Raw genomic sequence first — 27,050 nt, 5'->3', positions numbered from 1 at the left:
CTGGTGTGTGTGTGTGTGTGTGTGTGTGTGTGTGTGTGTGTGTGTGTGTGTGTGTGTGTTGTGTTGTGTGTGTGTGTGTGTGTGGTGTGTGTGTGGTGTGTGTGTGTGTGTGGTGTGTGTGTGTGTGTGTGTGTGTGTGTTCTTGCATCTGTACCTGGACGCATGCTCGAAGTCTTGCTTATTGTGTGTTTTAGGCCCCGTTTATGGGGAGGGACTCCTGTGCCAGTCTGTGAGTGTCTCTGAGCTCTTCATTATCACGGGCAAGCTTGTATCTCAGCGCTGCTTCGCAGGGGCACTCAAGTTCACTTGGTCAGTGACTCAGCCATTCTTTGGCCTCCCTCCTTTATCTATCTCAGTCAGTGGCCAGACAGCTATTTTAGTGGGCCGTTTCTGAGGCCACAGTTAATCCGTGTCATCATGTCATTTGATCTCACTTCTGCAGTTTAAAGCCATGTAGCTTAGTCTTACCAATGATGACGCTTATTTAAAAAGTGTCATCCTTTTTATAATAAGGCTGTAACGTAACAAAATGTGGAAAAAGTCAAGGGGTCTGAAAACTTTACGAATGCACTTTTAATGGACACCATTATTGGATCTGGATGTATAGGCCTATGGATTCTCACTTTAGGCATATGGTTGAAATGCAGATTTTCTCATTCTCTGATTCATTTCCTTGTCAGTCGGGCAGCACATCTTGTTAATTTGGGACTTTTCACTTTAGTTGTCATCATAATAATAGGCTTGTTCTCTATTGGGCCATAAAGAGATTCTCTGGTAATTTTGTTGTACTTTTTAGCCAGTATTTCTGAAAGTAGCACTCAAGGGCCAAAAGTGGTCCCCGAAAATGACGTACTACGTCACATATGTGCAGATATGTGCACCACGTCATTTCTCTCTCTGTGTCTCTCTTTGCCGCGTTCAAAACAACTGGAACACAAACTGGGACACGAGGACATTTCCGACTTCTGACTTCAGTGTGTTCAAACAACAACTGGCAACTCGGGGAAAAAACAAGCTTCAGACTGGGAAAAAATCGATTTGAATGGTCATCCAACTCAGAATTCCAACTTGGAACTCGAGCCTCTTTCTAGAGCTCTGACTTTTCCAACCTGAAGATCACGTATGTCATGATTTGATATTTGTCTGAGTTCCCAGATGTTTTGAATGCGGCATCTCTCTGCTGTGTCCACTGAGCCCTTTCTGCCCGCCATGCAACCTCATTGGATAATGCTGGGCAGGCCTTTTGCTAGCTGTCACTCGAATGCGAGGCCTGAAGCTCATTGGCTAGAATTCAAATTAGGTAGGGTGCTGGCCTATCTCTAAAGAGGAGAATGGTAATCCCTCATTTTCCCAATGCCCCTCTCATTTATCTGAGAGTATGACCTAACTTCCATCTCGATAAAGAATTTCTGAGCTATAAGGGAGGACAGACACTGATAAGGGCTTTATGAAAGCAGACTCCTCCAATGCCCTAGAGATCCTCACCCACTCGGAACACGTTACCATAGTTACACTGTTCAGTCTGATACTTAGAAGCTAGGGGTCAAGGGTTGTAAAGCTAATCTGGAGTCTAAAGTTCAGATCTCAAAGAAAGGAAGGAAAAGGGAGAGAGAGAGCGAGAGCGAGAGCGAGAGAGAGAGAGAGAGAGAGAGAGAGAGAGACCAACAGAGATGTACTTAGCCACGAAGAAAAGATACCCTAAACTCAATACACCTGTGACGAGCACACCTTATTGTTTACGCCTAGACGGAGCATAACTATGTCTGTATACAGTAGACAATCACAAAGCACATTCACATGACAGTGCAAAGTTTATCCCTGACTGCTTCATAGCTTGAAAATGGGATACATATATGGTACGATACACAGTATGTGTGTCATACATTGGATATATACCTGCACCCCTCACCCAACTAACTCTTGTCAGCCATAAATCAACTCCTGATAAGGGCACATACCAGTAAGTGGGTAAGTGAAAACTCCATTTAGGTGAACTGCAGTTCACAAATTCACCATTATCTGTAATGGCTTTGGCTATCTGCGGGCTCAAGTTCAGTGCATGCATCACCCTTATCAGGAGTTGACTGAGGTATCACCACTTCACGTACATGGTAATGAGTTACATACTGTAGTGCCACCCACTGTACAATATAGCCACACCCCGGAGAACTCCACCTGACTAACCACTGTGGATATCTCTGTGACTCCCCTGTGTGTGTGTCCACCTGAATTAAGCCTAGATATAACATCAGAGCATGTGAGTGTAAATCATTTACCAGTAGTAAGTACACAGCAGACCTTACAGTGCAGGACTATTCTATACTAGGACTAGGGAGAGCTTACTGCACAGCTCAGTATAAGATTGGCAGACTGGGAGACACTGTAATGGACTAAGGCCCTGGAATTTCCCTCTCTAGGGCAATGCAAGGCAAACTGATTAACACAAGTTCCCAATGCTTTTCCTTTCCTGATCTCCTCTCCCCGTCTTAATGACTCCCCTCTTCTCCTCTCTTTCTCCATCTCCTGCTCTTCCTCCCCATTTAACCTCAATTTCATCTCCTCTCCTCTCCGTTCCTCTCCTCTCTTCTCTACTCCTCTCCTTTCCTGATGGCCTCAGTTCCCACCCAGCCTTGCAAAACTCTGAGAGTTTTGTAATGGAAATCCGCTTTATTTGTGTCTTTAAGGGGTTTCAATTAGACAACAATGAGGTCCATTCAATAGCTACGGACAATTACATAACTCTGTGTGACGCTGGGCAAAGCAGCAATTTACTATGCACACAAACATACAGTTCGAGCTCGCCAGCAGCTAACTTGTGTTGTGTGGAGGAATTCAGAGGGGTCTGGGAGAAAAGCCTGTTGTGTCCGCTTCCAGCAGGAAAAAAAACAACCACACAGACTAAACTAAACTAAACTGGGAGCCTGTTGAAACGCTGTGGCTTTCCCTAGCCCAGCCATCACAACACAGGCTTTCAGTCGCCATGACGTCAAAACAAAGTCCTCTCAAAGCTCCTCAGTACAGGCCTTTGGTCTCTTACCGCAACTCACAGTCTCTCAAGTGCTCTGTTGTGTTTCAACGCGGGTGCGCATCGGTTCATGTAACGCAAGGACATTTGTACACTTTGTAGACAGATTAACATTCCTAGACGGTTATATATGGATGGATACAGACATGGATGTCTGTACACATGTATATACAATGAACAACAACATTTTGAGAAATGTGTGCACATGGGCTGTGAGGTCCGACATAGATGAACACACGCACACACAGGCACACGCTGTATACAGGTGGAGACTCACGGTGGTGGGGGAGGGAGATGGAGAGGCGTCAGCAGTTATCAGTTTGAGGATGACCTCCATGACGAGGGGGTGCATGGAGCCTCACACAGCCTCACGTGGGGAGGGGGTCATCGGGAGGGGGTGGGTGTCATTGACACCTCAGAGGAGAGGTGGGGTCTGTCCCACAGCAGGGAGGAGGACTGAGCCAAGGGTCCACTCATCACACTGGACACACGTACTGTCTGGTCCTCTTGGAACAAGGTCCACTACCACTAGACAAAGACTGTGAATAACCTCTGTAGGAGCCAATGGAATACTATCAAGACTGAGTACAGTATCTGGCCCCAGCATAAGATCCACTGAGCCAGAGTCCACTGTCCAGCACAGGGCCTTCTTCAGAGCAGAGTCCATAGTCCAGTCTGTCCATCAAACAGCTAGCCTCTGCCAAGTCCCCAACAACCAGATGTTATGGTTTCAGGAGTCTGTGACGCGACTTCCGCTTTTGGACGTTAAGAAGGTGACACGCCATATTAACTCCTTCTCCACATTTACTGGATTGGTTGAACAGTGCAGAAGAGAACCTCTCCCAACAGTTTCCGTTCTTCTCGTCAAGACCAGTATGAAGGGGGATCTAGTTTCAGGCTTTTGTTTTACACCTGCTACGTTAATCCAAGAGCAGACCCAGCTAAACCGCTACTTAGTCCAGTCAACTGAGTCACCACTGAGTCCACAGACCTAGGAGACCCTGATACCAGTCTGTCCTGCTATCAGCCTGAGAGACATAGAACAGCAGCTCTGCTGGGTCCAGGCTTCACTGATCACACACTCTACAGAGTGGAGGGAGAGTCCAGCCAACGTCAAGCCTATGGAGCACACAAACACACGCTCCAGCGAGCACAAATCCCACAGACCCAGCGCTCCTGGAAGAAGTCCTCGCATCGTAGGGTCGTCTTGATGCAGCCTCAGGATGACAAGAAGTGACAGTTAACTGACTAGAGTTGACTGCAGTTTGAACGCAGGGTGACAAACTTCAGGGTTAACGGAAGGAAGAGCTGACCGAAGACTGAATGCAGAGTTAACTGAAGGAAGAGTTGACTGCAGTTTGAACGCAGGGTTACGTTTTCACAGAGTCTATAGGGCGTAAATCCACTGAGGGAGAAAGAGAGAGAGTGAGACCCTGAGGACGAATGTGTGGGGAACAAGGGAGCAGGGAGGAGAAAAGAGCCCACCAGGAGCTGTCAGTGTGTGTGTGTGTGAGTGAGAGAATGAGAAGGAGGGAGAGAGGGAGGTGAGAGGGGGAGCAAGCGCACAGGGAAGGGGGCAAGGGAGAAAGTATTTTCATCCGTCACAGTTTCTGGGCCAGTGAAACTCCACAGTTGGCTAGCTGATGCAGAAAACATCTCATAAGTAGAAGAAAAAAAACTGTCAAGCCTGAGCTAATTATCTTTCACAGCTTGATTGTCACAGCCAATCAGCACTGATGGCCAGCACACTGAAACCAACCAGAAATGAACATAGCCTACATAGCCTGACCAATGAGCTTCACAGCCAGAATCTCTTAGCCAATCACCTGCCTGAAATCAAAATAGCCTTGCATCAGATTCCTATGATCTCATCTCTGTCCCTACTGTACTGGCTACTGCCACTGGGCCTGATGTCACTCACCACACATCCACAGTCCACATACTGTAGGATACATAATGTCACAGTCCTTAACAAAACCAGTGTTGTCATGTCCTTAAAGATGACTAGGTTTTCTATCTGAGAAAACAGAATCAGTTTTAGCTGAAAAACAGCTCCACCATAAACCCCTTCTCAGATTATACGGTCATATGACCAACAAGACCGCAATGCAAAATGTGTGTGTGTGTTTTTGTATACCAACTGCTCACAACCAATCAGGGAGAGAAGTGAAGCGGGGCACATAGGGGGGGTAAAGCAGGATGAGGGCTGACAAAGAATTTCTGTACAGAAATGAACTGAGAGGAGGGAGGGGGAGGAGGATGAAGGAGGGAGAGAGAAGGAGAGGGGATGAATACAGGCTTTAATGAGGACTGTGGGAGGGAGGAATAGAGGGAATGAGGGACCAGGACCCAGAGAGAGGCTAGAGTTTAGGGGAAAGGTGGCTTACATAAGAGTAGGCCTCAGTCATTCTGAGGTTTCTGGGAGTGTGTGTCCACTCGACTCAACTCTAATTTGCAGGCTTTATAAATCCACCCCCGTGCACTATTACCAAAGACACAGACAGAGACGTATTGTCAAACTGCCCATCACTAAAGCAATGTTCTCTTTAATGTGTATCAATCAATCATTCAGGGACAGACCCGTTCCATAGTCTGACTGAACTTTCTGGTTTGCAGGTGCTTTTAGAGTTAGCATCACATACATGTTGCAGACCCAGATCTGTCTCTACCTCTTAAGGATCGGACCTTTTCTTTCAATTTTCGCCTAAAATGACATACCCAAATCGAACTGCCTGTAGCTCAGGACCTGAAGCAAGGATATGCATATTCTTGATACCATTTGAAAGGAAACACTTTGAGGTTTGTGGATTTGAAATTAATGTAGGAGAATATAACACATTAGATCTGGTGTTATAATATATTTTTTTAAATCATCATCTTTGAAATGCAAGAGAAAGACCATAATGTATTATTGCAATTTAGGTGCAACTTAGATTGTGTGTGCAAAGCTGTGTGTGTGCAAAATTTCAGATTGATCCAGTGAAGCATTTCAATACTGGACAATATTTTGTATCAAGTCTGCCCAAATGTGCCGAATTGGTCAATTGATACATTTTCAAGTACTTAACTATAGAGAACATACAAAAATGATATGGTAATACAAAATTTAAGTTCACATATCCCCAGGAATGTCATAAATGATAGATCATTAGCTTATACAATTGGCTCATTCATCCCCCTCCTCTCCCCTGTAACTATTCCCCAGGTCGTTGCTGCAAATGAGAACGTGTTCTCAGTCAACTTACCTGGTAAAATAACGGATAAATAAATAAAATACACTAACTTTCACACATCTAGATGGCCAGGCGGGGTGGGTGTGGAGCCAGACAAGAACCCAGTTCCTACATTTTAATATAAAAAAAATATTTTATCAAACAAAACTATGCTACATTTTATCTCTGGGACCCTCAGAATGACAAATCAGTGAATCAATGAATGTAAGTACATTATTTATCTTCAGAGGTGAATGTATCAAACCAGTTGCCGTGATACATTTTTTGTTGTTGTTGTGCACTCTCCTCAAACAATACCATGTTATTTTTTCACTGTAATAGCTACTATATAATAGCTATATATTGAACAGTGCAGTTAGAGTAACAAGAATTTAAGCGTTCTGCCCATATTAGACCTGTCTATGTCCTGGGAAATGTTCTTGTTACTTACAATGTCATGCTAATCACATTAGCGCACATTAGCTCAACCGTACCGGTGGAGGGACGCCAATCCCGTAGAGGTTTTAAGCCTTGCTCACATTGGCATTTTTAAATGACAAAAAGAAAAAGAATATCCCAATCTGTTATTTTTCCAGCAGGCTGAACACCCAAAAAGCACATGGAATCAAAAATTTCAAGACACATTTCAAACCACCTTCGTAGGTGGTTTAAAACTTCTCTAGGATAGGGGGCAGCATTTTCACATTTGGATGAAAAGCATACCCAAATTTAACTGCCAGCTACTCATCCCCAGAAGATAAGATATGCATAGTGTTAGTAGATTTGGATAGAAAACACTCTGAAGTTTCTAAAACTGTTTGAATCATGTCTGTGAGTATAACAAAACTTATTTAGCAGGCGAAACCCAGAGGACAAACCATTCAGATTTTTTTTTTTTGAGGTCACTCTCTTTTCAATGGATTTTCATTGGGAATCCAGATTTCTAATTGACCTTCTTGCAGTTCCCACCGCTTCCACTGGATGTCAACAGTCTTTAGAAATTGGTTGAGGTTTTTTCCTTTCTGTAATGAAGAAGTACGGCCATTGTGAACGAGGGTCACTTGTTGTGTACTGTTTGTTAGAGGCGCGTGACCAGAAAGCTAGCTACAGTTTGTTTTAATCCTGTATTGAACACAGATCATCCCGTCTTCAATTTGATCGATTATTTACGTAAAAAAATACCTAAAGTTGTTTCACAAAAGTAGTTTGAAATGTTTTGGCAAAGTTGACAGGTAACTTTTGAGATATTTTGTAGTCATGTTTCACAAGTTGGAACCGGTGTTTTTCTGGATCAAACGCGCCAAAGAAATGGACATTTTGGATATATATCGACGGAATTAATCGAACAAAAGGACCATTTGTGATGTTTATGGGACATATTGGATTGCCAACAACAGAAGCTCATCAAAGGTAAGGCATGAATTATATTTTTATTTCTGCGTTGTGTCTCGCGCCTGCAGGGTTGAAATATGCTTATCTCTCTTTGTTTACAATGGTGCTAACTCAGATAATAGCATCGTTTGCTTTTGCCAAAAAGCCTATTTGAATTCTGACATGTTGGCTGGATTCACAACCAGTGTAGCTTTAATTTGGTAACTTTCATGTGTGATTTAATGAAAGTTAGATTTTTATAGTAATTTTCATAGTAATTAATTTGAATTTGGCGCTCTGCATTTTCTCTGGCTTTTTGCCAAGTGAGACAGTAGCGTCCCGCCTAAACTCAGATTTTTGGATATAAATATGAACTTTACCGAACAAAACATACATGTATTGTGTAACATGAAGTCCTATGAGTGTCATCTGATGAAGATCATCAAAGGTTAGTGATTAATTTAATCTCTATTTCTGCTTTTTGTTACTCCTCTCTTTGGCTGGAAAAATGGCTGTGTTTTTCTGTGGCTATATTTTAAAAACTGTGGCAAAGAAATATATATTTTTTCCTCAATACAAGGACAAATCCAAAACAACACATCACTGAGTACCACTCTTCATATTTTCAAACATGGTGGTGGCTGCATCATGTTATGGATATGCTTGTCATCGGCAAGGACTAGGGAGTTAAAAAACCTGGTTCAGTCTGCTTTCCAACAGACACTGGGAGACGAATTCACTTTTCAGGAGGACAATAACCTAAAACACAAGGCTAATTATACACTGGAGCTGCTTACCAAGACATTTACATTTACATTTTAGTCATTTAGCAGACGCTCTTATCCAGAGCGACTTACAGTAGAGTGCATACATTTTATTACATTTTTACATACTGAGACAAGGATATCCCTACCGGCCAAACCCTCCCTACCGGCCAAACCCTCCCTAACCCGGACGACGCTATGCCAATTGTGCGTCGCCCCACGGATCTCCCGGTTGCGGCCGGCTGCGACAGAGCCTGGGCGCGAACCCAGCCCAGCCTGGGCGCGAACCCAGAGACTCTGGTGGCGCAGCTAGCACTGCGATGCAGTGCCCTAGACCACTGCGCCACCCGGGCGACATTGAATGTTCTTGAGTTGCGTAGTTACAGTTTTGTCTTAAATCGTCTTGAAAATCTATGGCAATACTTGAAAATGTCTGTCTAGCAATGATAAACAATGAACTTGACAGAGCTTAAAGAAGTTGAAAAACAATTATGGGCAAATATTTTACAATCCAGGTGTGCAAAGCACTTAATTGCCACCAAAGGTGCTTTTACAAAGTATTGATTTAGGGGTGGGAATACATATGTAAATGAGCTACTTCTGTATTTCATTTTCAATATATTCATTTTGCAAAATTTCCAAAAAACATGTTGGGTGAGAAGAAAAATCTATTTAATCCATTTTGAATTCAGGCTGTAACGCAACAACATGTGGAATAAGTCAAGGGGTATGAATAGTTTCTGAAGGCACTGTAAGCTCATGTGCAGAAACATGTCATCGGGTCTAAAGGTTGTCTCGCGCCGAATTGCATATGTGCAGGCCTTCAAATCAAAGGTACTCCTTCGACATAAAGTTGTTTTTGACTCAAATGAAAACGTTTGTCACTTTCACAAAATTGGAGTAATGCCAAGTTCAACTACCTGGTTGTGCCTTTAGATTTGAACAAATCCCAAACGGCCTAGTCTTGGTCTGCTTTGCAAGCGTTCCCAGAAGTCTTGCGATGTTACGCCTCTCGGTTTAGAAACTCTGTGACGTAACCAATCGCAGCCCTCCTTTTACTTGCACCATTCCACATCCTGCAAATCAGCAGCAGAGCGGGACGATTTGTTGGTAACCCTTACAAATTGGATCATAACTATAAGAGTAGCAGAGATCTGACTCTGCCACTATGCCGGTAGAGTATAGTATGTTCAACAATATATTGAAGAATTCACCAAATCAGGATTTGCCAATATTAATGTTTATATTTGTCAATATTCATACATTAATGTAAGACATTGTTATTGAAATCAAGATACTACTCATATTACAGAGCAAGTGGTAAAGCTTCATATGACACCAATATCTGCTTTGTAGAATGTACATATGAAACAGTCTTAAAAGAGGCCTGGGTAAAGCCAAAATGTCAGAAATTTGATTAATTATTTCTCAATTATGCTTATATTGCAACAATCCTTCCTCCAAAAGGCCATTCTATGGATGCAATTTTGTAAAAATCCCCCAAGTAGGGCCTCCCTCAGCAGTCTAAGGCACTGCATTGCAGTGCTTGAGGCGTCACTACAGACCCGGGTTCAATCCCAGGCTGTGTCGCAGCCGGCCGTGACCGGGAGACTCATGAGGCGAAGCACAATTGGCCCAGCATCGTCCGGGTTAGGAAGGGGGGTTTGGCCGGCCGGGATGTCCTTGTCCCATCGCGCCCCAGCGACTCCTTGTGGCGGGCCGGGCGCATGCACGTTGACTTCTGTCGTAAGGTGTATGGTGTTTCCTCCGACACACAGTGTGTCAAGAAGCAGTGCGTCTTAGCTGGGTCGTGTTTCGGAGGACGCATGGCTCTCAACCGTCGCCTCTCCCGTGTTCGTACAGGAGTTGCAGAGATAGAGAGACTGTAACTACCAATTGTATACCACGAAATTGGGGAGAAAAGGGGGTAAAAAGTATCAAATAAAAAATGGTTTTGTGAGGAATCACTCAGATACTGCTGACAAATAGGGAACGGTATGGTACAGCTGGCCTAAACACATGGCTGTGTTTACTGGACTGTTCGTTGACAGATTTTACTAGGTGTGTTTATCAGGTCAGGGTGAAACAAAACCTCATTCTATAGCTAGCAATTGTTCCCATCAGTGGAGGCTGGTGGGAGGAGCTATAGGAGGACGGGCTCATTGTAATGGCTGGAATGGAAGAGATAGTCAAACGTGGTTTCCATGTGCTTGTTGTATTTGACACCGTTCCATTTACTCAATTTCAGCCTTTACAATGAGTCCATCTCATTTAATGGGCTTGTGGGAGACTTATACAGCAACCACAACACTTACCCATTTGGGGACACTCTGTTTTGGGGACACTCTGGACACTCCCATTTGGGATCACCACACTGTCATGACTATTTAGCAGAGGCTAAATAGAAGGATCTGGATTCCAGAGTAGGTTTTTGGATTCCAGAATAGAAGGCTCTGGGGCCTGTGAATTCCAGAGTATTGCCCTCAGCCAGGAACCCAGGAACAAAACACAGTCAGAACAGATACAGGACTACAGAACAGAACAAGAGAGAAAGGCGAGGGAAAGAAAGAAGGGCAGAAAGAACATAAAGGGGGGGAAAAAGGTTGAAGAAGATAAACAAATACATAGAGATGGGGAGGGAGTGGATAGAGGACAGTTAGGAAAGAGGATAGTGAGAAAGTCAGGGAGAGTGAGGGAAAGGGAGAACAATCAGAAAAGAGAGAGAGGGGTACACTGAGATCCTAACACTGCCCACCATGTGCATATGGGTTATGAGTTGTCGGGATGGGGGTGTGCATGTTGGAGGTTACTTGAAGGGAGAAGAGTGAAGGCTTTGCTTGGTCCTCAAGCCACTAGGAGGAGAGTCAATCTCAGGGCCCCATAAACAATACCGCCCCAATTGAGAACAGGCTCATTGCAGCCCTTTTGTCCCAGCCGTGCACCCACCAGCCCCTCATCTCCCATCAATGGGCTGATTAGGGGTTGCATAAACCACTGGGCAGATTATTAACAGAGGCTTTATGATTGAAGGACAAGGGGCGGCCATGGTCCTAATGACCAACCCAAACAACAAGACCGAACAACAACAGAACACAGGATTACTACTCAGTCACATTCTCTGACGGTTGATATATCACTGAATAGGTGAAACCTAGGGAAGTGAACAATGAAGTTTTCAATGCCCATTAAGGAAAGCTGAATCCATAAAGGGTGCTCTGAACAGTTGGTCTGAGCATGTAAACATAGTAGAGTACAGAGTGTGTCTAACAATGGTTTTGGCCCTAGCCACTGTGCATCTGTGTAGTTGGGTGTTGTAGATTAGATTAGAACACACCTGACTGGTCTCACCAATATGGAGTTTAGCCACGGTGTGCTCGAGACACATCCTGTCACAGATTACAGTGATGGTCGCAAGGGGTACAATTTGTGTGTTTCCCATGTATGTCAGTGGTCCTTTCAGTATGCAGGAACTCTGAAAGGAAACAGATATACAGTCATGAAAGTGTATTTAACATAACTGCTCAGTGAGACTAAGGAGCCCTTTTGAGTGTGTGAACTTGCATGCTCATACATATGTGTGTGGGTGTGTCTCTGTGTGTGTGTGTGTGTGTGTCTGATGGTTATGGTCAGGATTTACCAGACCCAGGCCCGTCTCACCCTGATTATGTAACACAGAGACTGAGGCCGCTATCCCACAATGCCCTGCTGGCCCTGTACAATACAGCGTGTTGGCCCCAAAACCCTGCCAGCCGATTCATGGGCAAGAAGACACAGAGACTAAGACAATCAGTTACAGGCCTTTTTCCCCTACACTGTTTGACCCCCCCCCCCCAACACACCTCCACTGGCCCTGCCTGGGCCACTTGGTGCTCTAATCTTGACCCGGCTGGCCCCTGGTAGGTGGGGTGTTGGGAGGGACAATCCAGTCCAGTTCTGACCAGTTCAACCAGTCACAGTGTGAACTGGACCACCAGTTAAACCAGGAAATTTGAGATAGGGTGCAGAATAAGTCAAGAGTGCTCTCTAGGTCCTACTGTACAGTACTGCAGCCTACCACTGGGAGAGGTAACGTGACTGTAGAAATCTAGCATAGGGTTTCCCAAAAGGTAGGTCAGGAGGTCCCACTTGTGTGTACAGTAGCAGCTGGTTCATTTTGGGTCCGCGCATAAAACGGGGGCCTAGAAGATAGAATAAGTTTGGTTTATTTCATTGGTCATGTAATAAAAACAATGTGTGTGTGTGTGTGAGAGGGAGAGAGGGAGAGAGAGAGAGATAAAGGATAAGGGGGGTAGAAAAGAAAGAAAAGAGAGAGTTGAGTGATGCATTGGCATCCAGACTGTATCACATCCGGCCGTGATTGGGAGTCCCATAGGGCGGCGCACAATTGGCCCAGCGTCATCCGGGTTTGGCTGGGGTAGGCCGTCATTGTAAATAAGAATTTGTTATTAACTGACTTGCCTAGTTAAATAAAGGTTAAATGCAAATTGCCATTGGTGACCACTAGGTGGTACTATCCCAACAGCAACGAGTACCATCTCTGGGAAAGACTGGCTTCAGTTCCATCTCTTCTTACACACCCACATACATACAGACTCTCTTTCTTACACACCCACATACAGACAGATTATCTGGGACTATCTGCCCATTCTAGAATGCCTTTGGTCTGAGTAGCCAAGTCTGTGTCTCTGACCGTAGCCATTTCCTATGCTATTTCCTGTCAACATTCCTTTTCCTTGTGCCACCTGTGACCGATGTAACACATATCTAAACTTTAAAGCCTTTCACATAACTTTATTGAGAGTCTGCTGTATGGACGTTACATAAGAACACATGTGAGTTGGTGAGGCGGATGCTCACTGGAAGAGGGTAGAGGGAAAGACTGAAGAGAGGAAAGGACACAAATGGTAAGATGGGTATAGATGACTGAGCGCAATAGTCATTTGAACCAGGGCTATCATGCTGGATGGGGCTAAGTGCATATACTGTATTTGCAAGAAAGAGGAAATTGATCACCAATATGGTAGAAACCCATTATTACTACTTAAACCTATTCCGTCCGTTCATACAGTATCTGCACACAGCAAAGGGTGCTAGGATAAGGAGCCTTAGAGAGTAAATTAAGCTCTCTGATATGAGGAGACAGTATGAGAACATGGTGGGCTGCATTCAGACTGGTGGATCCACTTGAGAACAAGGCATGGGCATGACAGGTCAGACGATGGTTACTGGAGGTGTGTGTGTGTTTGTTTGTTTGTTTGTTTGAGTGCTCTCCTGTGTGTTAACTGGGTTAGTGGCGCAAAGCCTCAGAGCTGAGCTCAGAGATATATATTGCAATCTTGTAACGGTTCTCTAACGACAGACGCTGGGAGACGAGAAGCAAGTACAGGGTGTGGATTTAATAATAAATAGACATGAAACAAGAATAGCATCTGGACTTGAGAAACATAACATCAAAGCTGACTCGGGAATGAAACTGAGGAAGTGACAGATATAGGGGAGGTAAATGACGTAATAGAGTCCAGGTGAGTCCCATAATTAAGCGCAGGTGCGCGTAACGATGGTGGCAGGTGTGCCTAATATGAACTGGTGACCTCAAGCACCGGAGAGGGGGAGCGGGTGCAGACGTGACAGGACCCCCCCCCCCCGGGCAAGCCTGAAGGGCCGGCTGAGGCGTCGGAGCCTGACGAGCCGGCCGAGACATCCCCGATTTCTTCGGCAGTGGCACCCTGACCCGATGTCACCAACAAAAACAAAACAAGCAAAAAAACTCCCTGACATGAAACAAAACAAGAAAAGCGTCTCGACATGAGAAACATAACATCAAAGCTGACTCGGGAATGAAACTGAGGAAGTGACAGATATAGGGGAGGTAATTGACATGATGGAGTCCAGGTGAGTCCAATTATTAAGCGCAGGTGCGCGTAACGATGGTGGCAGGTGTGCGTAATGATGAGTTAACTGGAGACTTCGAGCACCGGAGAAGGGGAGCGGGAGCAGACGTGACAAATCTATTATTCATTAAACACACACACATTATATACAGGGAAAGGCAGAGAGAGAGACAGAACACTTTCTCTCTATCTAAAAATGTTCTCATAGTCTGCAGTAGACTCTCTGAGGGAAGGAGGACCAATCACAGTAAAATGCTCAAAAACATACAGGATATTTAAGTAATCATGGTCAAATTAACTTTAACATGGAGAAAGGGAGGACTATCCACTGTTTAGCCAACCTTGACACAGAGACAGAGTGAAGTGGAACAATAACAGTCAACTTCTCTTTAACACAAAGACCTGATGGACCAATGACAGTCAGGTTCTCTTTGACACAGAGAAAGCATAGACCAATGGCAGTCAGTTGTATTTGGCACAGAGACAGAGTGGACCAATAACAGCTGAGTGCTGTTACATGCCAGTGTTATTTGCCAGTGAGCAGACATGTGGGTGAAGGTTGACCAGCATATCCTCACATCCTCCCCAGAGAGTAGAGATGTGGCAATGCTCAATGACCAAAGAGGAAGTACAGCTGTGGACCCCCCCAAAAAACACACAAAGAATGACCCACAGTGACTCCCTGAGATTCCACACACGCACAAGTATGTACGTACGCACGCACACACACATACACACAAAGACACACGCACACACACAAACACACACAAACACTCACAAAAGCAGGCTAACACAAACACTGGAGTGTCCTTGAGTGATGTACTTCATTTACACTACTCCAGGAGCTGGAAAGCTGGTACTATATATAGATGAGCAATGAGAAAGGCAGAGTGCAGCCACAGCCATCCTACCCAGATTAGAAAGCCTTATAAACCAGGGAATAAAGGGTCAAACAGGCGCTCAAGTCTCCATACATCCTTTGTGTCTGTTTGTTTAGGGTCTACAGACAATCATAAATAGACATAGGACTACAAAGGGAAAAACCAGCCACGTCGCGGACCCCGACATCTTGCATCCGGACAAGCTAAACACCTTCTTCGCCCGCTTTGAGGATAACACAGTGCCACCGATGCAGCCTGCTACCAAGAACTTTGGGCTTTCCTTCTCCGTGGCGGACGTGAGTAAAACGGCCCAGACGGCATCCCTAGCCGCGTCCTCAGAGCATGTGCAGACCAGCTGGCTGGAGTGTTTACGGACATATTCAATCTCCCTATACTGCTGTCACCTCTTGCTTCAAGATGTCCACCATTGTTCCTGTACCCAAGAAAGCAAAGGTAACTGAACTAAATGACTATCGCCCCGTAGTACTCACTTCTGTCCTCATGAAGTGCTTTGAGAGACGAGTCAAAGATCATATCACCTCCACCCTACCTGACACCCTAGACCCACCTCAATTTGCTAACTGCCCCAATAGATCCGCAGACGATGCAATCGCCATCGCACTGCACACTGCCCTATCCCATCTGGACAAGAGGCATACCTATGTAAGATTGCTGTTTATTGACTATAGCTCACCATACACACCATAGAGCCCTCCAAGCTCATCATTAAGCTCGGGGCCCTGCGTCTGAACCCTGCCCTGTGCAACTGGGTCCTGGACTTCCTGACGGGCCGCCCCCAGGTGGTGAAGGTAGGAAACAACACCTCCACTTCGCTGATCCTCAACACAGGGGCTCCACAAGGGTGCATTCTCAGCCCCCTCCTGTACTCCCTGTTCACCCATGACTGCGTGGCCATGCACGCCATCAACTTAATCATCAAGTTTGCAGACAACACAACAGTAGTAGGCCTGGTTACCAACAATGACGAGACAGCCTACAGGGAGGAGATAAGGGCCCTGGGAGAGTGGTGCCAGAAAAGTTCCTCGGCATACACATTACTGACGATCTGAAAGGGTCCACCCACACAGACAGTGTGGTGAAGAAGGCGCAACAGTGCCTCTTCAGTCTCAGGAGGATGAAAAAATGTGTATTGGCCCCTAAAACCCAGATGCACAATTGAGAGCATCGTGTCAGGCTGTTTCACCACCTGGTACAGCAACTGCACCACCCGCAACCGCAGGGCTCTCTAGAGGGTGGTGCGGTCTGCCCAACGCATCACCGGGGGCCAACTACCTGCCCTCCAGGACACCTACACCACCCGATGTCACAGGAAGGCCATAAAGATCATCAACCACCCGAGCCACGGCCTGTTCACCCCGCTATCATCCAGAAGGCGAGGTCAGTACAGGTGCATCAAAGCTGGGACCGAGAGACTGAAAAACAGCTTCTATCTCAAGGCAATCAGACTGTTAAATAGCCATCACTAGCCCAGCTTCCAGCAAATTGAGAGCTTCAAGTTCCTTGGTGTCCACATCAACAACAAACTAGAATGGTCCAAACACACCAAGACAGTCGTAAAGAGGGCACAACAAAGCATATTCCCCTTCAGGAAACTAAAAAGATTTGGCATGGGTCCTGAGATCCTCATAAGGTTCTACAGCTGCAACATTGAGAGCATCCTGACTGGTTGCATCACTGCCTGGTACGGCAAATGCTCGGCCTCTGACCGCAAGGCACTACAGAGGGTAGTGCGTACGGCCCAGTACATCGCTGGGGCTAAGCTGCCTGCCATTCAGGACCTCTACACCAGGCGGTTTCAGAGGAAGGCCCTACAAATTGTCAAAGACCCCAGCCACACCAGTCATAGACTGTTCTCTCTACTACCGCATGGAAAGCGGTACCGGAGTGCCAAGTCTAGGACAAAAAGGCTTCTCTACATTTTTTACCCCCAAGCCATAAGACTCCTGAACAGGTAATCAAATGGATACCCGGACTATTTCCATTGTGTCCCCCCAATCCCTCTTTTTACGCTGCTGCTACTCTCTGTTTATCATATATGCATAGTCACTTTATCTATACATTCATGTACATACTACCTCAATTAGGCCGACCAACCAGTGCTCCCGCACATTGGCTAACCGGGCTATCTGCATTGTGTCCCACCCACCACCCGCCAACCCCTCTTTTACGRTACTGCTARTCTRTGTTCATCATATATGCATAGTCACTTTAACCATATCTACATGTACATACTACCTCAATCAGCCTGACTAACCGGTGTCTGTATGTAGCCTCGCTACTTTTATAGCCTCGCTACTGTATATAGCCTGTCTTTTTACTGTTGTTTTATTTGTTTACCTACCTATTGTTCACCTAATACCTTTTTTTGCACTATTGGTTAGAGCCTGTAAGTAAGCATTTCACTGTAAGGTGAACACCTGTTGTATTCGGCGTATGTGACAAATTTGATTTGATTTAGAGGCTGATGTCCAATATACATATACTTGTAAATCACTGGCCACTTTAATAATGGAACACTAGTCACTTTAATAATGTTTACATACTGCTTTACTCATCTCATGTATATACTGTATTCTATTCTACTGTATTTTAGTCAATGCCACTCTGACATTGCTCAATCTAATATTTTGATATTTCTTAATTCCATTCGTTTACTTTTAGTTTTGTGTCTATTGTTGTGAATTGTTAGATACTACTGCAGTTTTGGAGCTAGGAACACAAGCGTTTCGTTACACCCGCAATAACATCTGCTAACAAATTTGATTTGATTTTGATTTCATGTTTATGCTACCTGGCGTGGACACCTGTTGTGGCACCACATTCTGGGTCAATGTACAAGGCAGTTGTACATTGTCCCCAGAAGGTCAGCAAAACAAGAACACGCAAGCAAGCACGTACGCACACACAGACACACAATCACGCAGGTGCATACACACACATGCACGCACGAGCGAAAACGCAGATTAATATAGAGTTCATACACACACACAAGGGCATTTGAAGTTCATACATCAACATAGTGTTACAAAAGTGCATTCATTAGAAGACAGAACACGGACTGATCGAGCAGTTCTTTGAAGTGAAATGAGGCCGCACCATTGAAGACCAGTTCTATTGATGTATCTGTTTTCTTAAACAGATGTAGGATCTTAATTTGAGCCAGTTAGCTACAGCAGGAAAGTAATCCTGCAGCAACAGGAAATGTTAATTATGTGAATTATAATAAATTGACTTCTTTGTAGGGAATGATACATTTCTGGTTGGCAGGAAAATTCTCAGCAACAAAAGAGTGATCAAATTAAGATTATACATCTGTAGCTTTCATTTATTTTCCCCAGTGGTTTTCTGTATATAATGAGCCTTGATAACCCTCCACGTCTCGTCTCTCTGGCTATATCACATACACCCCATCTCCTATTCCACACACTCAATACTGTGGCCTGGTTGGACAATGAGTGAAGGTCTGTGTGAATATCTATAACTATGCAGTGAAAGGACGATACCTCGTCAGTTGTACAACTGATGCATTCAACTGAAAAGTTTCTTATGCATTTAACCAAACCCCTCTGAATTAGAGAGACGCGGGGGGCTGCCTTAAATCGACAGCCATGTCCAGGGGGAACAGCGGGTTAACTGCCTTGCTCAGGGGCAGAACGACAGATTTTGACCTTGTCAGCTCAGGGATTCGATCCAGCAACCTTTCGGTTACTGGCCCAAAGCTCCTATATGCCAGGCGACCTGCTGCCCCGTGTAGTACGGGTTAATGTGTGTGTTAGTCCATCTAAATCGGGGGTGATTGTTCCATCTAATCAGCATGTTTTGTGGTAGTGTGTTTTTTCACAAATATGCTTCAGGGAGTAAGAGATGTGGTACTGGCTCACAGACTGGGCTACGCTAAGTTAAGTGATTACCCATCCCATGCTCTAGGGAAAAAGAGCACGGTGGCCCGGTAGCAAACTCTACGCGGCACGGTACTAGTCCGGGGCCCGGTGGTTGGGAAACCCTGTACTACAATGTTTCCTCTGCTGCGTCATACACTGCTCAGTGTTGTGCTCTGTGGAGATATGATAGGACTGTAACAATGACTGTGGAGCTAGCACATCTACACCTCCACCACAGGAAAGAGGAAATAGCTGAGTGTCATTCTCACACAGAGATCAGAGAGCGGATGACACACACACAATGGTTGGGCGGTATCCAGATTTCAATACCTTCATACTGTGCCTGTGCCATTCCGGGATATACGGAATTACTGGCAGTGTACACAAGGGGCCCTATTTTTTTTCAAGCTAAACAAAAAGCCCCAAAAACATCAGTTACCAGAATGCTAACAAAATGGCAGCCAACCCAGCTCATAAAGTTATGCAAGTATCTAAAAATGCAGTTTGCAGCACGCACAAAACAAATATTAGACAGCAGGGATCGTAATCCACGAGGGGATTGTCTCTGCTGCTGTTAACATTAGCCACTTTGCTAACATTAGCCACTTTGCTAACATTAGCCACTTTGCTAACATTAGCCACTTTGCTAACATTAGCCACTTTGCTAACATTAGCCACTTAGCTAACATTAGCCACTTAGCTAACATTAGCAAGTTAGAAAGACTCAAGATAGAGAAAAATGTATTTAGTAATAAGATATATAGCTGGCAAACATTAGTAGTGGCGTCATACCCTGTGTTGTTCTGAACAGAACCAACAAATGTTTGTCTGTTGTGAAGAAAATGTGCAGCGGAACATGCACCTGCATTCACTAATAACTCCTTTCTACGCGCACAAAAATTATGATCTGTTTCTCTGAAGTGCCTTGAAAGCCTAACACTGTAAGATCATATTTTATAACTTAGCTAGTCATGTTGGCAATAGAACAAGCTTTCAAATGATGCCCGCCTGACCCAGATTGAGATTTATAATGGGCCGTTTTTGGATTGCGTAAACAACAGCAGTAATTGTGTGATAGCGGGGATGCAGGGCTGTGTTCCAAACAAAACAACTACACGTGTGCTTGCTCTAGTTCCTCAACGACACAGCTAGGAGAGATTAAAAAAGCACTTTATAGTTGAAGACTCTTCTTTGAGTCATGAAAGTGCATTGAAATGACTTAGGAACTGTGCACACGTTGGAGAGGTGTGTGGCCGCTTAGTCCTCTCAGTCCCTTCTCCTTTTTTTGTGTCTTATGTTGCACTTACCCCACATTTTTAAGGAATATTCCTATAATGTCACAGGCACACAGAGTATTTTCAGATGTTGTTTTTAACAAATGCGGTAAAAAGTATAGTTAAAGGTAAAATACACATAAACTCAAGTGTAATATTTGGATTCAGTCTTGTGTCAGGTGAACTGTTGTGTCCTCAACTTTGGTCTAATCATTTTCCCATAATCTTAAACTGTTCCCTTTCAATTGCTAACATGCTTTATTGCATATCGTATTTCTTCTGTAAGAAACATTTCAATTTAGCCCTATTCATATGCGCCAATTCCAACGAGTGTAAAGGGTTAACACTCTTCATCCATCATCAATACCAAATGTTATCTTTCTAATCAATAACACCTAAATCAATACAGTCACACAAAACGGAACAAAGCGCTATCATAAAACTAACATAGATCCAGTATACAACGATATCAAAATCAAACACACAATCTCAATGGTCAGTCTAAGCTCGGGCAGAACACACATTCTCTGCCAACTCAGTGGAGCAGCAGCCCATTGGGCAAAAAGCAGGCAAGGAAATATTTACACTTTTAGCAGAATATTTGTACAGCGCTCTGGGAGAGAGAGAGAGAAGTCTGTTTGTTTGAGAATGAAAGAGAGAAACAGGGAAGGTGATAAGAGGACAGAAGAGCGGAGAGAGAAGAGAGGACAAGTAAAGAGAATGTCTGAGAAAAAGGGGAGAGGAAGAGAGTAAAAGGGAAAGAGGGCGGAAGGAGAGCAGGCGTGAACACAGATAAGGATAAGGTGTATCTTACTCTTTCTCTGATGAGAAGAATCTAGGCTCAGCAAAAACAACAAACCACAAAACCACGTTGCTTAGTGTATAGCCAGCCCGCACTACAGAACTCTGCCTAAACATATCCCTTTAACTGTAAACACTGTGGGTTGGAGAGGTAGGTGTTACATCAACTAACAACAGCTTTCAACCACTAATGCAGAGTGGGGCGATGCAATTGGCCACATCACACACATGCACAGCACAAGCAAACCTGTTTTTATCTATTCAACGTTCACCTAACCTTTATTTATCAAGATCTGCAAAAACAGCAATAACACACACACTGCAGATTCATTGAAATGACACAACAATGGATTACATCATGTCCTGGTCACAGGTCACATGGACTGCAAAACCCACACCTCATGCTTGTGTATGTCTGCTGAAACTCAAATCGAAACTCTGCTGTTTGATGAGTGTGTGTGTTTGCCTGTCATAAACACAAATTAAGGTCAACAATGCCAGTAATATTGGTCCTTCAAATCAAATCAAATTGTATTAGTCACATGCGCCGAATACAACAGGTGTAGACCTTACAGTGAAATGCTTATTTACAAACCCCTAACCGACAGTGCAATTTAAAAAAATACGGATAAGAATAAGAGATAAAAGTAACAAGTAATTAAAGAGGAGCAGTAAAAAATTACAATATATACAGGGGGGTGCCGGACTGAGTCAATGTGCGAGGGCACCGGTTAGTTGAGGTAGTATGTAAATTAAAGTGCACTATGCATAGATGACAACAGAGAGTGGGAGTGGTGTGGACAGGGGAGGGGGGCAATATGAATAGTCTAGGTAGCCATTTGACTAGATGTTCAGGAGTCTTATGGCTTGGGGGTAGAAGCTAATTAGAAGCCTCTTGGACCTAGACTTGGCTCTTGGGTACCGAGTCGTTGACAATTTTTAGGGCCTTCCTCTGACACCGCCTGGTATAGAGGTCCAGGATGACAGGAAGCTTGGCTCCAGTGATGTACTGGGCCGTTCACACTACCCTCTGTAGTGCCTTGAAGTCGGAGGCCGAGCAGTTGCCATACCAGGCAGTGATGCAACCAGTTCTCGATGGTGCAGCTGTAGAACCTTTTGAGGATCTGAGGACCCATGCCAAATCCTTTCAGTCTCCTGGGGGGGAATAGGTTTTGTCGTGCCCACTTCACGACTGTCATGGTGTGCTTGGACCATGTTAGTTTGTTGGTGATGTGGACACCAAGGAACTTGAAGCTCACAACCTGCTCCACTGCAGCCCCATCGATGAGAATGGGGGTGTGCTCGGTCCTCTTTTTCCTGTAGGCCACAATCATCTACTTTGTCTTGGATCATGTTGAGGGAGAGGTTGTGGTCCTGGCACCACATGGCCAGGTCTCTGACCTCCTCCCTATATGCTGTCTCATTGTTGTCGGTGATCAGGACTACCACTGTTGTGTCATCTGCAAATTTGATGACGGTGTTGGACTCGTGCCTGGCCGTGCAGTCATAAGTGAACAGGGAGTACAGGGGGTGAGGGGGGGCTGAGCACACACCCCTGAGGGGTACCTGTGTTGAGGATCAGCGTGGTGGATGTGTTGTTACCTACCCTCACCACCTGGGGGCGGCTTGTCAGGAAGTCCAGGATCCAGTTGCAGAGGGAGGTGTTTAGTCCCAGGGTCCTTAGCTTAGTGATGAGCTTTGAGGGCACTATGGTGTTGAATGCTGAGCTGCAGTCAATAAATAGCATTCTCACATAGGTGTTCCTTTTGTCCAGGTGGGAAATGGCAGTGTGGAGTGCAATAGAGACTGCATCATCTGTGGATCTGTTGTGGCGGTATACAAATTGGAGTGGGTCTAGGGTTTCTGGGATGATGGTGTTGATGTGAGCGATGACCAGCCTTTCAAAGCACTTCATGGCTACAGATGTGAGTGCACGGGTCGGTAGTCATTTAGGCAGGTTACCTTAGTGTTCTTGGGCACAGGCACTATGGTGGTCTGCTTAAAACATGTTGGTATTACAGACTCGGACAGGGAGAGGTTGAAAATGTCAGTGAAGAAACTTGCTAGTTGGTCAGCGCATGCTTGCAGTACACGTCCTGGTAATCCATCTGGCCCTGTGGCCTTGTGAATGTTGACCTGTCTAAAAGGGCTTACTCACATTGGCTGCGGAGAGCGTGATCACACAGTCGTCCGGTACACCTGGTGCTCTCATGCATGTTTCAGTGTTATTTGCCTCGAAGCGAGCATAGAAGTAGTTTCACTCATCTGGTAGGCTCGTGTCACTGGGCAGCTCTAGGCTGTGCTTCCCTTTGTAGTCTGTAATGGTTTGCAGTCCCTGCCACATCCGACGAGGGTCAGAGCCGGTGTAGTACGACTCGATCTTAGTCCTGTATTGATGCTTTGCCTGTTTGATGGTTCGTTGGAGGGCATAGCGGGATTCTTAAAAGCCTCCGGGTTAGAGTCCCGCTCCTTGAAAGCAGCAGCTCTAGCCATTAGCTCAGTGCGGATGCTGCCTGAAATCCATGGTTTCTGGTTGGGGTATGTACGTACGGTCATTGTGGGGAAGACGTCATCGATGCACTTCTTGATGAAGCCAATGACAGATGTGGTGTACAGTCGTGGCCAAAAGTTTTAAGAATGACACAAATATTAATTTCCACAAAGTTTGCTGCTTCAGTGTCTTTAGATATTTTTGTCAGACGTTACTTTGGAATGCTGAAGTATAATTATAAGCATTTCATAAGTGTCAAAGGCTTTTATTGACAATTACATGAAGTTGATGCAAAGAGTCCATATTTGCAGTGTTGACCCTTCTTTTTCAATCCGCCCTGGCATGCTGTCAATTAACTTCTGGGTCACATCCTGACTGATAGCAGCCCATTCTTGCATAATCAATGCCTGGAGTTTGTCAGAATTTGTGGGTTTTTGTTTGTCCACCCGCCTCTTGAGGGTTGACCACAAGTTCTCAATGGGATTAAGGTCTGGGGAGTTTCCTGGCCATGGACCCAAAATATTGATGTTTTGTTCCCCGAGCCACTTAGTTATCACTTTTGCCTTATGGCAAGGTGCTCCATCATGCTGGAAAAGGCATTGTTCATCACCAAACTGTTGCTGAATGGTTGGGAGAAGTTGCTCTCGGATGATGTGTTGGTATCATTCTTTATTCATGGCTGTGTTCTTAGGCAAAATTGTGAGTGAGCCCACTCCCTTGGCTGAGAAGCAACCCCACACATGAATGGTCTCAGGATGCTTTACTGTTGGCATGACACAGGACTGATGGTAGCGCTCACCTTGTCTTCTCCGGACAAGCTTTTTTCCGGATGCCCCAAACAATCGGAAAGGGGATCCATCAGAGAAAATGACTTTACCCCAGTCCTCACCAGTCCAATCCCTGTACATTTTGTAGAATATCAGTCTGTCCCTGATGTTTTTCCTGGAGAGAAGTGGCTTCTTTGCTGCCTTTATTCACAACGGGCCATCCTCCAAAGGTCTTCGCCTCACTGTGCGTGCAGATGCACTCACACCTGCCTGCTGCCATCCCTGAGCAAGCTCTGTACTGGTGGTGCCCCGATCCCGCAGCTGAATCAACTTTAGGAGATGGTCCTGGCACTTGATGGACTTTCTTGGGCGCCCTGAAGCCTTCTTCACAACAATTGAACCGCTCTCCTTGAAGTTCTTGATGATCCGATAAATGGTTGATTTAGGTGCAATCTTACTGGCAGCAATATCCTTGCCTGTGAAGCCCTTTTTTGTGCAAAGCAATGATGACGGCATGTGTTTCTTTGCAGGTAACCATGGTTGAGGAAGGAAGAACAATGATTCCAAGCAGCACCCTCCTTTTGAAGCTTCCAGTCTGTTATTCAAACTCAATCAGCATGACAGAGTGATCTTCAGCCTTGTCCTCGTCAACACTCACCTGTGTTAACGAGAGAATCACTGACATTATGTCAGCTGGTCCTTTTGTGGCAGGGCTGAAATGCAGTGGAAATGTTTTTTGGTGAATCACTTAATTTGCATGGCAAAGAGGGACTTTGCAATTCATTGCAATTCATCTGATCACTCTTCATAGTATATGCAAATTGCCATCATGCTGAGGCATCATTCTCAAAACTTTTGGCCACGACTGTACTCCTCAATGCCATTGGAGGAATCCCGGAACATATTCCAGTCTGTGCTAGCAAAACAGTCCTGTAGCTTAGCATCTGCTTCATCTGACCACTTTTTTATTTATCTAGTCACTGGTGCTTCCTGCTTTAATTTTTGTAAGCAGGAATCAGGAGGATAGAATTATGGTCAGATTTGCCAAATGCGAGGGAGCGCTTTGTATGCATCTCTGTGTGTGGAGTATAGGTGGTCCAGAGTTCTTTTCCCTTTGGTTGCACATTTAACATGTTGATAGAAATGAGGTAAAACAGGTTTAAGTTTCCCTGCATTAAAGTCCCCGGCTACTTGGAGCGCCGCCTCTAGGTGAGCGTTTTCTTGTTTGCTTATGGCGGAATACAGCTCATTCAATGCTATCTTAGTGCCAGCCTCTCACTGTGGTGATATATAAACAGCTACAAAGAACATAGATGAAAACTCTCTCAGTAGGTAATGTGGTCTGCAGCTTATGATGAGAAACTCTACCTCAGGCGAGCAGTAGCTCGAGACTTCCTTAGATATCGTGCACCAGCTGTTGTTCACAAAAATACATAGAACGCCACCCCTTGTCTTACCAGAAGCTACTGTTCTATCCTGCCGGTACATCGTATAACCAGCCAGCTGTATATTGATATTGTCGTCATTCAGCCACGACTCCGTGAAGCATAGGATGTTACAGTTTTTAATGTCCCGTTGGTAGTTTAATCTTCACAATAACTCGTCCATTTTATTGTCCAAAGATTGCATGTGTGCTAGCAGATTTGAGGGGAGTGGGGGTTTATTCGATCGCCTCCTACTCCTCAGAAGGCAGCCCCGCCCTCCGGCCTCTCTTTCTCCGCCTCTTCTTCACGCAGATCACTGGGGTCGGGGCCTGTTCCCAAGGGAGCAGTATATCTCCTCCGCCTCGGGCTCGTCAGAGTCCTGAAAGAAGAAAAAGGATTCTGCTAGTCCGTGGTGGGTTATCGCAGTCCTGATGTCTAGAAGTTATTTTCGGTCATAAGAGACGGTAGCGGCAACAGTATGCACAAAAATAGTCAAAAAAACTAGTTAAACAACGCAGATAAACAAACAAAAAAACTCTATCGGTTGGGGGCACGTAAAACGTCTGCCGTCTGCTGCAGAACAGGGTGTGGTGAGTCTTTTGTTCCAGCCCTGCTCTAACACAGCTTCTCTAGCTAATCAAGCATGTGGCTATATAGTACAATCAAATGTGTTGTATCTGGCAAAGAACAAAATCCCGTGCACACTGTGGCCCTCAGCGACCAGTTCCAACCAACCCTTTCTACTAGCATGACGAAGACCACGCATCCATCCAAAACAATACTGTAGTTATGGACATCATCTTCCGTCTTTCTCATAACGCTGTACGTAAACAGAGAGAGTACAACCCCTTGCTTATGTAACCAGCATCTACAGGTTTTTAGAAAGAGGGCATGTGTCAGTGTGTGTGTGTGTGTGTGTGTGTTTACAGGTAAAATGATCCGAAGTAGATCATAGCTGTACCTTATTACTCCTGAATATTAAGTGATAATTACTCCCGGATATGATTGCATGCTACCAAAACGGCAGACATTTATGCATGTACTATTGTAATGCATGTTCTCACAGATACATGGAGGAATAACAGAGTAGAATAAAAAAGGGTGGTTGAGGAGAGAGCAGCAGGTGGGTAGGTGGAGAAGTGGCCTATGAGGAGCAGGCGGAAGGAAGGGAAGGAGGAGGATAATCCCATAATCCTGCTCTCTGAGGGGCGGGATGAGCAGACATCTTCAGAAAAGCCCTGAGGAGG

At 45.0% G+C, this 27,050-nt stretch overlaps 1 protein-coding gene across 4 annotated transcripts in view; it reads right to left on the bottom strand.

Moving 5' to 3' along the window:
- Positions 1 to 27,050, bottom strand: part of LOC111966190 (transmembrane and coiled-coil domains protein 1-like) — a 61,428-nt gene that overhangs the window by 19,062 nt on the left and 15,316 nt on the right. The gene's annotated exons all lie outside the window — the stretch shown is intronic.

The sequence above is a fragment of the Salvelinus sp. IW2-2015 genome, linkage group LG7, assembly GCF_002910315.2.
Source record: "Salvelinus sp. IW2-2015 linkage group LG7, ASM291031v2, whole genome shotgun sequence".
NCBI lineage: Eukaryota > Metazoa > Chordata > Actinopteri > Salmoniformes > Salmonidae > Salvelinus > Salvelinus sp. IW2-2015.
The sequence above is the reverse complement of the archived record's forward strand: the minus strand, read 5'-3'. Positions and strand labels throughout refer to the sequence as shown.